Source organism: Armigeres subalbatus, chromosome 3, assembly GCF_024139115.2.
Source record: "Armigeres subalbatus isolate Guangzhou_Male chromosome 3, GZ_Asu_2, whole genome shotgun sequence".
Classification (NCBI taxonomy): domain Eukaryota; kingdom Metazoa; phylum Arthropoda; class Insecta; order Diptera; family Culicidae; genus Armigeres; species Armigeres subalbatus.
Genome location: NC_085141.1, coordinates 172,587,890 through 172,602,683, shown reverse-complemented (window position 1 = coordinate 172,602,683; position 14,794 = coordinate 172,587,890). Strand labels below are relative to the sequence as shown.

The window sequence follows — 14,794 nt, the reverse complement described above, 5'->3', positions numbered from 1 at the left end:
TGATATTAAATGCTTCTTTATATAGCTGTATTAGTGAATAAAACAAGCCAGAACAAAGAGGAAAAAGATGCATGCAAATATTACCTACATACCGAAACTCAGTTATTAGACCGGATGGTTAGAGCAAAACAATCCGAGGGAGAAACGATGGAACCAAAATGGCAACGTGGAAAACGTGGTACCATTTGTATCGACGTTTCGCTTGTTTACAAACATAACAGCAATATTGTATACGTTATGTTATGGCATAAGCTGAATATGCTTTTAGTTGTATCTAATCATTAATAATGATAACACATATTTTTTTGCATAATATGTGTAATTACTTTTTCATTCTTTTAAGATTGTTTTTCTTTGCTCAACGCTTTTATTTTTGTTTTTGTTTTCCATTTTATCGCGATCCAGACCACGCCAAGCGGTGGACATGCGCACGAGCTGTTTGTATGAATTATTTGCACAAATTGAGTGTTGTTGTTGTTGATAAACGTGTGATTTTTTGACTGGAACACACACCATGGCGCTAGATTGCTTGACGGTGTTGGAGTTCATTCACTCGTTGAGACTGAAAATAATAACACGTTTTGCGTGGTGCAGGTGTGGTGGTGCGATAGCACGTTCGGACAAGTTCGGAATAAAAGAATATTTTATATTCATCAGAATCGTAAACATCGATGACTCGAGTCATTCATTGTCATACCATAGTCTGTGCGATTCAAAGATGGCCGTATAATGTTTGTGCTCCGCATGTGATAGCGTGGAAAGAAGCAAGCTTGAAAGTGAAAATTTTTCTCTAATTGAGTTTTAAGAACAATTAATGTGTACGACGGGCTATTAGTTGGCGTTTAGAAGTGTTATGAACCAGTTTTATGATACTCTGCTTATCCTGAACAATCATAGATCAAAAATTTGGTATCTATAAAAACATTGTTGGAAAAATATCCAATTGGAAAAATAATCCTACAGTTTTCTGTGTCCATATTTTGAAAAATAAGAACTGTGAAATTTGCCAAAACAAAACAGATCAGTGCACTTACTGGCGGAAGTGGTCGACGGGGCATCCCACCTCCGGGAGCCATATTTAAAAATAAAAACAAAGGAAATCATCTGTTTTTCCTTTGCGGGACAAGTTAAAACGTGAAACACGTTAATCTGGATGATATAATCGTGCTACTTTTTTCATCATCATCATAGTACAACACTGAGTAAGTATATATAACTAGTTAATAGTACTTCAAATACATATTACAATAATATTCGAATACGATTTCTCATCCAGGAGCAAAATATAGTCTTCTAGTTCGAGGATTCGACTACGAAAACATACGATATTTGTATTTATCTGTTTGGTAAACATACCAACAAGCGTACTAATACCCACGGGAATGTGGTTTTGGATTGAGCTGGCTGGCGATCATAACATTTCGCTAAAAACATCTACGTAACTAACATCCTAATACTAGCTGATGTCAGCAGGGCAAGATGGGTGGAATGTTTTGGTTCGTTTTATCGATTGTAATATTAGTGCCCACTCTAGGAGTGTGCTGCTACTAAAACCTAAAGCGAACCGATATTGATCTTTGTTGTGCAACGGTTGTGGTGGTGTTCATTCCAATAAATATATGCTAGATTTGCAAGATTAAAATGAAACAAGTATTGTGAGCAGCGGATTGTTGATTTGGATTGATTTTTTTTGCCGTTCGTCCACATATATGTCTAGATATCCTGCTGCAGGGAACAGGAGATGCTACAGTTTCGAGAAAAGTTTCGTGTTGAGTTACTGGAAACATTCTTGGATGATGTATGTAATGCGAGAGTTTATTATTCATTACAATCTGGATGACAACACACCCTTATCATAACAAACAAGTTGTAAATTGTAGATTTTGAACAGAATAAGAATATGTTTATTTTATAATCATATTTTATATCTTTTAAGTTTGATAGGGAAGTAACCTGTTACATCATGGGTATAGGCAACGCCCGCTGAATGTTTACAAGAGATGTCCTGGGATAATATGATGGCTTAATAAGATTTTATGTATGCAATTTTGTAGATGACAAAACCCATTTGTTTTATAAACATTACTAGAAGTAGTCGTTATAAAAAGTACTTACGAAATGTTATGTTGTCCAGAAACTCGAGCCAATGGTCGGTGCGATGGCTAAAGAGTCATATACTAAACCAGTCGCTAACGAAGCCTATGCCTCCACAATTTGCTGTTCCTTGTCGCGTTAATGCAGGGCTCGGGCATAGCCGACAATTTCTTCCGTGCTACATGTGAAAATAAAATTAGTTCTAAAAAATATCGTTTAGTAATGCGTCTACTATCGTTTCATTGAGACAGAAAGGCGGATTGCGATAAGGTGATATATTTCTCAAAGATTGGCGCTCCAATCATCGAGAAATTTCCCAAAGTCATCAACAGGGATGATCACGAAGTTAAAGGTAGTGGGCGCCCAATATTTAAAATGATTGCGCTACTTAACACTAGACACCAATTTTTTTTCGCCGAAAATTAGCAAAATTTGGCTGAATTTTGCTGAGCTGAAAGGTCAGCAATCATTTCAGCAAAAAAATATACTGAAAACATCAGCAAAGTGAACTGTCATTGTCGTTGAAAACTTTTTCCTGAATTATCAGCAAATTCAAAAAGTTTGCTGAAAATTCAGTAGATTCGGACAGTGCAGGATTTGACAGCATATTACTGATGTTATTCAGCAAAATATTGCAAATTGCTGATATCTTCAGTTTTTACCACGTGAAATATTGATGGATAAAAAGAAAACATCTTTCTTTAGGTTTTTCAATTTATTTGTCCGATAATAAGGTTATGATACATGAATCACATAAACAATTGTGTAATAAATAACTGTAAACTGCAAGTATCTTGAGTAAAAATAGTTTTCAGATGTTCGAAAACTTCAATTGGCATTATGTGACGTCCTCTTCTATTTCTTGGTATTGGCTGAAAAATATGATTATTCTTCACTAGTTCAAAGTTTGATATGAAATACTTACAGGTTTCATCGTGTATTAAAATGATAAACACTACAAAAATAATAATTACAATAATTAAAAAATAAATCACCAATAAAATGGCTACTTTTTCCTAAAGTTTGACAGCAGTGCCAGTCGATGAAAAACGCTGAACAATCAGTAGTCTAGAAAAGAATGCTGATTTTCGGTAGAGACAAATCAGTTTACTGATTTTCAATAAGTTTCAAAACTGCTGATGGCTTTTCATTAAAGCATTTTGCTGAAAAACTTTTTATGATTTTGGTGTGTAGGATTCATTTGTTCAGAAAATCGTTGTAACTAAATTTTCAAATGGCTATATCAAATTATTCAAATGGTTGTTCCTTTCGAATGGGAAACGCCGCGTGGAATCTTGTGCAAATACGCTTTTGGAAACATTACAACAGCCGCGCGGTGTATCGTATTGTCAGCACCCTTCAATATGATGTTCTAGGATCTCCGAACTGTACTGGAATTTGAATCAAATGGTCTACCGAATCAACCAAGGATTCCATGATGCCCCCAGCCGCAGTATCAACCCAATTATGTCCTCCGAGTATTTGTCTTTCACTTGCGTCTCAAATCCAGGCATTTGTCCTGAAGTTTGAGTAAAATGGTCCATCGAATCAACCAAGGCATCCATGATGCCCCCAGCCCCAGTATCAACCCAATTATGTCCTCCGAGTATTTGTCTTTCACTTGCGTCTCAAATCCAGACATATGGGATGTTGTAAGATCTCCAAATTGTCCTGGAGTTTGAATCAAATGGTCTACCGAATCAATCAAGGCTTTCATGATGTCCCATACCGCGGTATCAACCCAATTATGTCCTCCGAGTATTTATCTTTCTCTTGCGTCTCACATCCAAGCATTTGAGATGTTGTAAGATCTCCAAATTGTCCTGAAGTTTGAGTAAAATGGTCTATCGAATCAACCATATGATTATTACATATCTGCAAAGTAAACAAAGTATACACGAATGTTCACCCGAAACCTTTACACAATTTTAAACACCACAAATAGGGGCCGTACACTTATTACGTAAGCATGTTTTCTGTGTTTTTCGATCCCCCCCCCCATGTAAGATTTTTTTCATACAAAAGATTTTTTATTTATATGGCGCGTAAGATATTGACAGACGCCCCTCCCTCCATATGTGCTTACGTAATATGTGTACGGCCCCATAGTTGCTTTTATCAGGCTTCCCGGGAAAGCTGTTCTCGTTCACGATTTCCATGACTCAAAGCAGTCTATACTATCTTATGTTACCTCGAAAGCAATGAGAAGATGGTGCTTTGGGACATAATATTTACGGCATTTTTTTTATTATCCGTATTTAGAGTAAAGATCAGGTCCTTTGTTGTGCGACCGTCTACGATGCCCGCTTGATAACTTCCTACAAAGAAGACGGAAGATTATGGAAGATGATCTCGGACTTCATAGGCGACGTATGAAATGATAATAGCTCTCACACCTTGTCTTTCTCCAACCTTGTCTTTCTTGTGGATGTGTCATACGATTTTTCCTTTTCATTTCTCCGGTTAATGTTCTGTTTCCCAGATTTATACATCACTACATCAGTCTGTGTAGACAAGTGGCCAGCTATTTCGGGGCCATCTTGGTGAGTTCAACTCCAATTCCTCCCTCATAGCCGCATTTTTCAGTTTTTTTTATTAACGCGTTCATTAATTAAATTCTTCAATCGTCCGCCATTTTGTTTTTGTTGCATGGTATCAGGCTTTGCAGAAATCGCTCTCAATAGAAAAGAAAAAGGCATGCACTGTCATGATAGTCATGATAACAAATTTATTAAACTTGTATACAAGTGCGAAAAAGCAGAATCGGATGGGCAGCCCCCACAGAGAAGTGATAATTCTCGCTTTGTTCTCGCTCATGTTGTGTTGGGGACCGCACAGCCGCGTAGAAAAAGTTGAAATGCATCATCAGAACCAGTGCTCCCCGCGTTTGGAGCAAAATACCTTAGCAGTGCCATTGCCATTATGAAACACTAAGCAGTGGTATGTACCGGTACGAGAACTTAAACTATGTTATAGGTACTTAACAAACCAAGACACAATTTTATTATGTACACAGAACTACACCCCACACGCTAGTCTCTTTTCGTCGCTGTTGTCTGCGCCGATTGGTCTAAGCCCTATGCTCTATTTGATTATTAGTTGCTTGTTTTTCTAAAAACTGTCTTGCCTCTCTGATACCAACCTCCATTGTTTACGAACGTCTATTCCCCCTACATTTTAAAATAGCGTAACAGCTAAATTTTTCCTTCTGATTCTTAGTCCACATATACAGCTTTATATGTTAACGAAGATTCAGAAGGAATAAATTTTGGCTGTTACGCCCTTTTCAAATGTTGGTCTAGATTTTTGCTCAGACAACCTCGCTGGCACTTATTTAGCGACCAAACGCACGATCAGATTTGCACCTCCGGAAAGAAGCATTCGACTAAAGTTTTCACCGGAGTTTGTTACCCGATCTTTCCTCAGGTTGTTCGAACCCCGGCCGGCACTACGGGGAGGTAGGAAAGGGCGGGAGGCTTAGGACCGCTCAATGCGGTCTATTTTATTTCTTCAGGCACGAGAACTACCAATACTACAAGGTACACAACATTTTATTCCAAACACTACGTTTTAAATTATGAAAAGCATCCAAAACTCACTAATTGTATAATTTCGAAGAGTTTTTCTTATTATGCAATTCATCACAACATCGTCGCTTCCAATGGAGCAAACCACATTACAGCTTGAACAGCGGAAGAAAACATCTGCGCATGCTTATGTTTTGACTCCCAGAATTCGTGATTTTCCAGTTCAGGTCAAAACAAATAATAACCGCCCACCCAACACCCATTTCGACGCGTCATCTCGTTCTACTGCTTGGGTCGGGAAAGTTTGGGAGGAAATGCACTCGAAGAGAAATTTGCAGATAAAATAGAAAAAAATCTATTTTTAGAAATTTGAGGAAAAAGTGGTAGAAATAGGAAAAATAGAATATATATTCGTGCCATCGTATATCAACAATACACAAGTTTTTGTGTGATTTTTTTGGCGGTTGTCTTTTTAACCGTGTGTCCTAAATTTACCAAGAAAGTCCATATGCAATTTGCAGATGAATTTCATTGCATAAAAACGCAAGACAGTCAGAAAACATGCTCTAAATCCGCGATTTCTCGGTCCGACCGGAACAACTGGAAAGGTTACTTTCATGAACAGCCCACAAACGGGATTATGTTAATACAGCGCTCCTTACGAATATAATTACTTTTACCTGTCTGCTGCTGCTGGGTCACCATTCTTGTACAAGTAAATGGGAATTGCAGGTTCGAACCCCTTTCAAGTTTTGCTTCCTTTCTATGAATAAAATCGCCCCCTTGACTGGTGCGCTCTAAAGACGTGAATCCTTCTCCTGAGGTGGAGGGTAAACAGTCAAAATAGCGAAGAATAGTCGCGAAGGGGATTTCGAATTTGGGTTTATAGAACAGCCAGGTTAAGCATTGCGTTTACTTGTTGGGGTGTGGTAAGTGCAGTGGAATTTATTCAACCCCTCTGTTGATTCTAACAAGAATTCAGCTCGGAAGGGTGCCGTGATTCATTTGCTTTGTGTATCGGTATGAATTGAAAATTCGGCTTGGTCATGATTTGTGAATGGTTTAGGAGTTATATAACTTCGATGCTTTTTTTTTACTATTTTCTTATATGCGAGAGGTTGACGACCTGAGCGGAGGGTTAGTTCCAAGCTCGAACAATGCTCAGGTTGTATCAAGGCTATAAATAGCGAATCAGCTAAAATTGTTATCTTCAAGATAATGTTTTAGTTTTTAACATTGTTAATTATCACCATTCCTGGACAAGATAAGACTCCAAAAAACTGTGGAATGTCTTCGAGCTCGTCTCTCAAATTTTGGGCATTTGTGTTGCACATGTGTGATTTATTACTGTAATATGATAAATTTATAATATCTCGAGCCTAATTAAGTAACTCTAGTTTTCAATGCAATAAAGTAATTATTATAATTTAACTTCATTATAGAGATTTGCAACCCTTAGATGAACAAACAAAATAATCTTTCTAGGATAACATATTGTGGGACGAACATGTTAAGTACAATCACCTCATTTTTCTACCGCAAAATAATGACTAGAATTATTTGAATTATTGTCGGCGTAGCACTAAATTAGAATTCGCCAGTCGGAACTTCCGAACCAAACTTTGGCTGGCCCACCACTTCCCCCACACCAAGAAACTCGCACAGAGAGCTTCCTGGCAATGGACGCATCTAATTTCTAAACAAGGAAGACTAACATAGAAATACAAATAAATTTAAATGCTTAGGTATGTGTGATGAACAATTACAACAATAAGTTAATCAAGGTGTACCCAGTTCCTTTTAAGGGATCCCTATAAACACTAAAAGTATACATATACAGTTGGAAAAATGACGAAAAATTATAATAAAAGTACTTTAAGGATAGTTCATGGTTAAATGATCATTTCAAAGATATTCACATATTTAATGTTTTAGATACAGTTTCAATCTGGCTTTAAATATGTTTGTATTCGAGACTTAATTCAACTCGTTAAGTAATGTGTTGTACTTTTGAGGATCATTAAAAGTGATTCTTCTCTGTCCAAGATTAGTTTTAGCCTGGGTTCGGACTAAGTGATGTGCTTGTCGTGTATTCTGGAGTTGATTATTCAATGTTATGGGATAGTTATTATAGATGCCTGTGTTATATATTATATCATGCACATAAGTACATGTTTGAAGCTCACAAAGACCACGAATAGGAAGAATTTTATGACTTTCATTATTATATAAGCTGATAAGCAAACGAGGAAGATTGAAAACATGTTTCAAACAACGATTCTGCAATGTCTGAAGCCGTTTGAGTTTGGATTTACATGCATTGCCCCATACTATGTTCAGATACTGTAATATGAAGTGAATGCAAGCATAACAATAATTCAATAGAGCGGTCTGCGATACAAAGGACTTAACTTTCCTGATGACACCACATAATACTGATATTTTCTGCTCAACATTCGCGATGTGGTTATTCCATGAAAAGTAGGGTCCATGATAATACCAAGGTATTTGAATGCATTGACTTGTTCGATAGTTATATAATATATTGTGTTATTTTGGATAGTTTCTAAGAGTTGATTTTTTTCGTGGTGAATGAAACAACATAAATTTGGTTTTAGACAAATTAAGTGAGAGGAGATTCGTACAAAAATAATCATGAAGGATGGCAAGGTCATGCTCAATTTTTTGGACGATGACATCAGAGCACGACCCAGGAAAAAATATAGCTGTGTCATCTGCAAAGAGTCTAGGCACACCTTTTAGATTTAATCTACCAATATCGTTAACATAAATAAGGAAAAGAAGTGGCCCAATATTGCTTCCCTGAGGGACACCTACGTTTATACCTAGTTTTTTCGCCATGAATTGTTACATATTGTTTTCGATTCGATAAATAGCTGCCAACTAGCCGATTTGCAATTCCTCTGACACCATAACGCTCAAGCTTTGCTAAAAGAATGTTATGATTCAGCGTATCAAAAGCCTTTTTTAAATCTATGAACAGTCCTCCGACAACATTTTTCGCTTCAATTTGTCTGGTAACATAATCAACGAGTTCTACCACTGCTGTGGTGGTGCTACATCCACGTCGAAAACCATATTGCAACGGATCCAAAACATTGTGTTGCTCTAAAATGTTATATAATCTGTTCACGAGCAGTTTTTCGAAAAAAATTGAATTCAATTGTTTAGCGCATCTTTAGACGAATCCAGCGCAATACTTCCGAAGTTGGGTAAATTGCCCGTATCTGAAGAACAATTCAACTTCGGTATAAATAGCGTACTAAGTTTGTTCCGGATGGACAATATTATGCTCAAAAACTCGGGCAACCTGTCATCTGCAGATGCTATGCACGCTATGAAACACACATTGACACATTGAGTGGGTCAGTCAATTTACTAGTTTCTTTAATTTTCTTGTAATAAAAAAAGTGAGACAAGACAGTTTATAGTACTGATTCTGCCAGAATAATTAAAACTTTTGTAGTATACATACTTTTTTTAGTGCATGTCTTTTTACTCCATTGCCATTAAAATCAAATGACAATCGTTTTTTATTCAGATATTTCTCAAACTTATTATAAATTCACTTTAGAATTTATTAGGGGCCCTCCTTAGCCGTGCGGTAAGACGCGCAAAACCATGCTGAGGGTGGCTGGGTTCAATTCCCAGTGCCGGTCTAGACAATTTTCGGATTGGAAATTGTCTCGACTTCTCTGGGCATAAAAGTATCATCGTGTTAGCCTCATGATATACGAATGCAAAAATTGTAACTTGGCTTAGAAACCTCGCAGTTAATAACTGTGGAAGTGCTTAATGAACACTTAGCTGCGAGGCGGCTCTGTCCCAGTGTGGGGATGTAATGCCAATAAGAAGAAGAAGAAGAAGATTATGAAACCGCTATACTATACACCGTATACTTAAAACCTTCGAAAAATGGCGTACACAGACTTTCGAACTTCAAACATGTTTGTGCCTTCTCTTATGATATATATATCCGAATTAGTTTTTGTGATCTGATTTCATTGCATTTGGTATTTAGGAATCTCACCTTTACATAGAGCTCATATCAGTCAGATTGTTCAACAGAAACCAAACTTGTATCCGTTTCTTTTCTAATTGATGAGCGCACTGGATCTTGAAGATTCATGTCGTCAGCTTTGAAGCTAGCCTAAGGTTAATTGAGTTAGGTTTTTATAATTTACTCCATTTACTCCATCCACAAGTTGGAACAGGTGGGTCATCTTATAGTAAACTAACGTCTTTCCATATTCTTCCAACCATCACACATAAGTATTAACAAGAATAGACCTTGAGCATCTTGCTCCGTAACACACTACGTAAAGGTGTCTACCCAGCGTTACGAGAAATATTTTGTAGTTTGTTCGATGTTTGTAATAAACGTTAAAATTCTCAGAAAACTTCCATACAAGTTGTATGAACCAATTTTTGGCACTTACTCCACTTTGCGTTTGACCCCCTCAATTGAAAGCTCGGACAAACATAAACATATTTTTTCTCAGGCTCATTTCCCGAAACTCAAATTAAGTTAAAAGTGATGGTTGATTAATTTCCGAATAACGCTGCTCACACAACAAGATTACTTTGACATATATATTGAATTGTTTTGAAAGGTGTTTTATCGGTCTTATTGGACTGGGTGATTTTTGATATTCGAACTGTCACTTTCAAGTTTAATTTAATTTCAAATCAAGAAATTTGTTCAAAATATTTTCTGATCGAAAATTGAGAAGAAACCAAATTTTTAATTCGTATCGCTAACTGTCATTTTAAATTCATTTATCACTTGAAACCTTGGTCAAATATAGACCAACAGGACTGTGCAAAAAAAAGAGAAGAAAAGAAAAACCAGGAAACGAGATGCAGTCAAAGAAGTTCAAAGTTTTTTCGGGAATTCAAGGATTTGCTTCTAGATTTCTTTGGTGTTTTGGTCTGGAATAATTTCAGATTTTATTTCAAACTTCAATTAATTTAATCAAAAAGATTGTTTTAAATCTTTATATGTAAAAATAAAATGGTCTGTGTCCGTATTCGCATAACTAGAAACGGATGAATGGATTTTATTCATTCCTTCAGCAGATAAGTTCATTATAGTTTCCTCCGTTCTTGGAGGATTTTTGGAGTATTCCTTGTGGAGTTGCTTGGAGAATATCGAAATAAATTTCCGAAACAAGTTATTTGAGAACCTAAAGAGAAACTTATAGAAGTTTTCTTGAAGTAAATTCCGCAGAAACTCCTGAAGAAACTCAGAAAAGAAAAGGCCGGAGGTATTTTGGAAAAATTTTCAAGGGCGTAATTTGGGTGGAAGGAAATTAGGAACTTTCGGAAGGAATTTCTATAATGCTTCTGGAGATTACCGGGCGAACTTCAAATATATAATTTCCAGAGGATTTTCTAAAGAAATGACTGAAGAACTCTAAAACTATTCCTGGAGGAATGTTTTGGGAAACACCTGGAGGGATTTCCGGTTTAATTTCTGGAGGAATTCGCAATTGAATGTTCATAAGTATACCTAGAAAAACTTCCGGGATGGGTGGGAGTAGCATTAAAAAATCTTTGTGAGATTCGAAAGAAATTCAGTGAATATTTTTGGAGAGTTCTCGAAGTAATTTAGGAAGAATTCTTGGAGGAGTTTCTGGAGGAACTTCAAAGAGAATTTCAGGAGATTCCCTGAGCAAAACTGGTGGATATTCTAGAGGAATATCCGTAAAAAATCCAAGTTTCTTGAGGAATTCGCGGGTATATTTTGTAATAGCTGCTATGAAATATCTGAACTCCAGAGAAATTTTAAAAACGGTTTTTGGGGAATTACTTCAGGAGCTTCCGGAAGAATTCCTGCAGTAATCTACGGAGGAATTATCTGAGGGGCTGCCGGACGAACTCGCTTGAAAAACTTATGAAGGAATTCTTAGAGAAACTGCTGATAAAAATCTTAAAGAATCTTCCTGGAGAATTTTGTATGGAAATTTTGTAAAATTCCGGGAAGAATACTTAGAGGAACTTCCGCAGATATTTCCGGAGAATTACCTGGAGGAGCTTCCGGATGAATACCTGAATTAACTTCCAGAGGAATTGCTGGAGGAACTTCCGGAAAAATTCCTGGAGGAACTTCCGAAGGAACTCTTGGAGGAACATCCGGAGGAACTCCTGGAGGAGCTTCCGGAGGAACTCCTGAAGAAACTTCCGGAGGAACTTTCTGAGGAACTCCTGGAGGAACTTCTGGAGGAACTCTTGGAAGAACTCCTGGAGGAATTTTCGGAAGAATTTCTAAAGAAACTCCCGGGCGAATTCCTGGAATAACTTCCGGAGGAATTCCTGCAGGAACTTTCGGAAGACATCCTGAATTAACTTCCAGACAAAATCCTGAATAAACTTCCAGACGAAATCCTAAAGCAACTTCCGGACAAAATTCTGGAGGAGTTTCCAGATGAAATCCTGGAGGAACTTCCGGAAGAATTCATAAGAAATATCTTAAGGAACTTCCGGATAAAATCCTGGAGGAACTTTCGCATGAAATCCTGGAGAGACATCCGGACCAAATCTTGGAGGTACTTCTGGACGAAATCCTGGAAAGACCTCCGGACGAAATCCTGGAGAAACTTACGGACGAAGTCTTGGAGAAACTTCCGGAAGAAATCCTGGAGAAACTTCCGGGTGAAATACTGGAGGAACTTGCGGACAAAATTCTTAAGGAACTTCTGATCGAAATCTTGGAGGAGCTTCCGGATGCAATCCTGCAGGAACTTCCAGACGAAATCCTTGAGGAACTTCCGGAATAACTCCTGGATAATATCCGAAGAAATATCTGGAGAAATGTCCAGAGGAATGTCTTGATGAACTTCCTATCGAACTCGTGTGCTTTTCTTGTCACTTTTTTATGTGTTTCACGGAAAGGGTACCATCACCGCTAGGTAGATTATTCTGTTTTTTTTTTTTTATATTTCGATCTATTCATCTTATCCAATTAATTATCTTATTGGATGTGAAGTAACAATCCTGCAAATGCTCTTGATACTCTCATCAAAATGTAGCATTTTGCTTCTTGGAGCAATTGAATCTTGCATTTTGAATCTTGAATTCAATCTTAAATTTTAAGAGTTTCAGAGATACAGATTTTTGAAAAATAATGTTTCCCCATAGAGACACCGTGTAACGCAGATCTAGCTGCGTGAAACGCTTTGTCTAAACAGACTCTAAATTCATCGAGTTGGGCGACATTCTAACGCAACGTTTTGAGCGAGAGCAGACAATTCCTGCGTTCTACCAACGTTCTACCATTTCTTCTCTTGAAGCTTTTTCCGGTGGTTTTAGATACTCTTCTCCCCTAGCGTGAACAATTGCTCACATAAAATCAATAAAAAAGTTTGATCCGTGTATACTCGCCATACGTCCCCTACTACCTAAACTGCCTTCTTAGCGTAATAATGTGTGACGATGAAGGTGGAATGGTTGGTTGAGTAACAGACTTGTTTCACAAATGTTGTTCTTATTTTGATAATGTTATTGATTAGAAGTCAGCAGAAAAAAAATCAACAATGTAATAAATGCACACAATCCAATTATATTATTATATGTGATGACAAGAACCTGTTTCACATGCAGACACGCCTTTGATTCTCAGCATAGCTGGCAAAGTAATGTCATTCATGTATCATGTGGCTAGCACGAATATTTTCATGCTCCAGGGTTTCGAGAGAATTTTTCACCCAAAAATTTAGTACAGTTGCTGAGTGCTGAGCCACGGAAAGTCCCTAATTCAAACGGATGAAGAAAAACTTACGAACACAATAATTTGCTCTTAAAACATTTGTTTCATATGAAAGAGTTACTGTTACTGCTGTAAAATGTCATTGGCATTCATTTATATTATTTTCAGAAAACTTTTTTCAGAAGCCAATTCATGACGCAACGGGGAACTTATAGCGCCCAAATATTCATGTAACTTTATAAAATAGAACGTTTTTCTTTATATCTGTTGCCTGAGACATGAGAGTCAAAATGTCATTCAAATGACATTATGTCAAACAACACGTGACATTTCGAAAAGATTTCGCTTTATTGTGTTACACAGTTAAAAATTCTGAAAATTATGCGCAATGGAAATATTTGAATCGATATTGATGTGTTCAATAGCATCTACTATAAACCTAATTTTGTGCGAAATATTGAATAGTAGCAGTAATTCAATGTAATGGAAAAATGTACCGAATCGAATGTTACATAATATATGTCGTAAAACTTTCATACCGTGTAGACTTTATATTTATAGCAGCATTCTGTTGGATAAAATATAGTTATTCAGGCGTTATGTGCTTGAAGAAAATTTTGTAATGAAGAAGAAAACGAGAAAGGCAAAAAGTTCATCATCTTACTTCGGAGGCTTATATTTTGGTTTTGAACTAGATAACTGTTCTGAAAGCACACGAAACGATCTCTATTGCCGAAGGAGTGTAACCCATTTTGTTCCATGGCTATTAAATCAAATTAAATTGCTTGTGTCAGTGTTTTGCATCTCAATAAATGTAGGTTTGCGACGAATCACTGCGAAACAATGTTCCCGATTGAATCAATTAGTACAGTCAGCTTTCGGGTTACATTGCAAACACGTTTTCTTACTTCACTCTTTTATTCAACGCAAGAACTGGAACACGATTCATTTTCTTGTAACTTTTTGCGAAATTATGACGAGAACGCTGTAATTCAAGTCCATCATCGGTAAGCGATTTGTTGCTTCTAGGCTTTTATTCCCTCCCTTGTCAAAATCTACCAGACAGTTTGGGGACAACGTTTCTTCGAAAGCAGCACGGGGCGAACGACCAAGTTCATGGCCATTCGGCATCCATTACCCTCGCGTTGCAAATCGACCTGGTTAATTTTCGATCACGCTTCAGTTTTGGACTATTCTTGCTTGTTCGAATTTCATATTGGGTATTGTTACAGTCCATCAGTCATCGCGGCATGTGCATGGATGGATTATGTCTGAAAATAAACAATTTGCCGATGCTGTTGACGTAGGCAAACAACATGCGCGCAACTGAGCAGCACCACAATAACAAGCTCAAAGGAAGAGATGCGTTGGCGTTTGAGGGAATGGGATAAAGAAAAAAAATGTACAATCGGAGGGCGGCAAGGAGGTTAGTTTTCAAGGATAT

General features: G+C 37.2%; 1 protein-coding gene across 2 annotated transcripts in view; it reads left to right on the top strand.

Annotated features, from left to right (window-relative positions):
- Positions 1-666: 666 nt before the first annotated feature.
- The window catches only part of LOC134219278 (protein CREBRF homolog), a 62,416-nt gene continuing 48,288 nt past the window's right edge, over positions 667-14,794 (top strand). Inside the window, exon 1 of one of the 2 annotated variants that reach the window (XM_062698001.1) lies at positions 667-1,202. The gene's annotated coding sequence lies outside the window, so the exon portion shown is untranslated. The remainder of the gene's footprint in view (positions 1,203-14,794) is intronic. The other variant, XM_062698005.1, reaches the window with a different exon arrangement.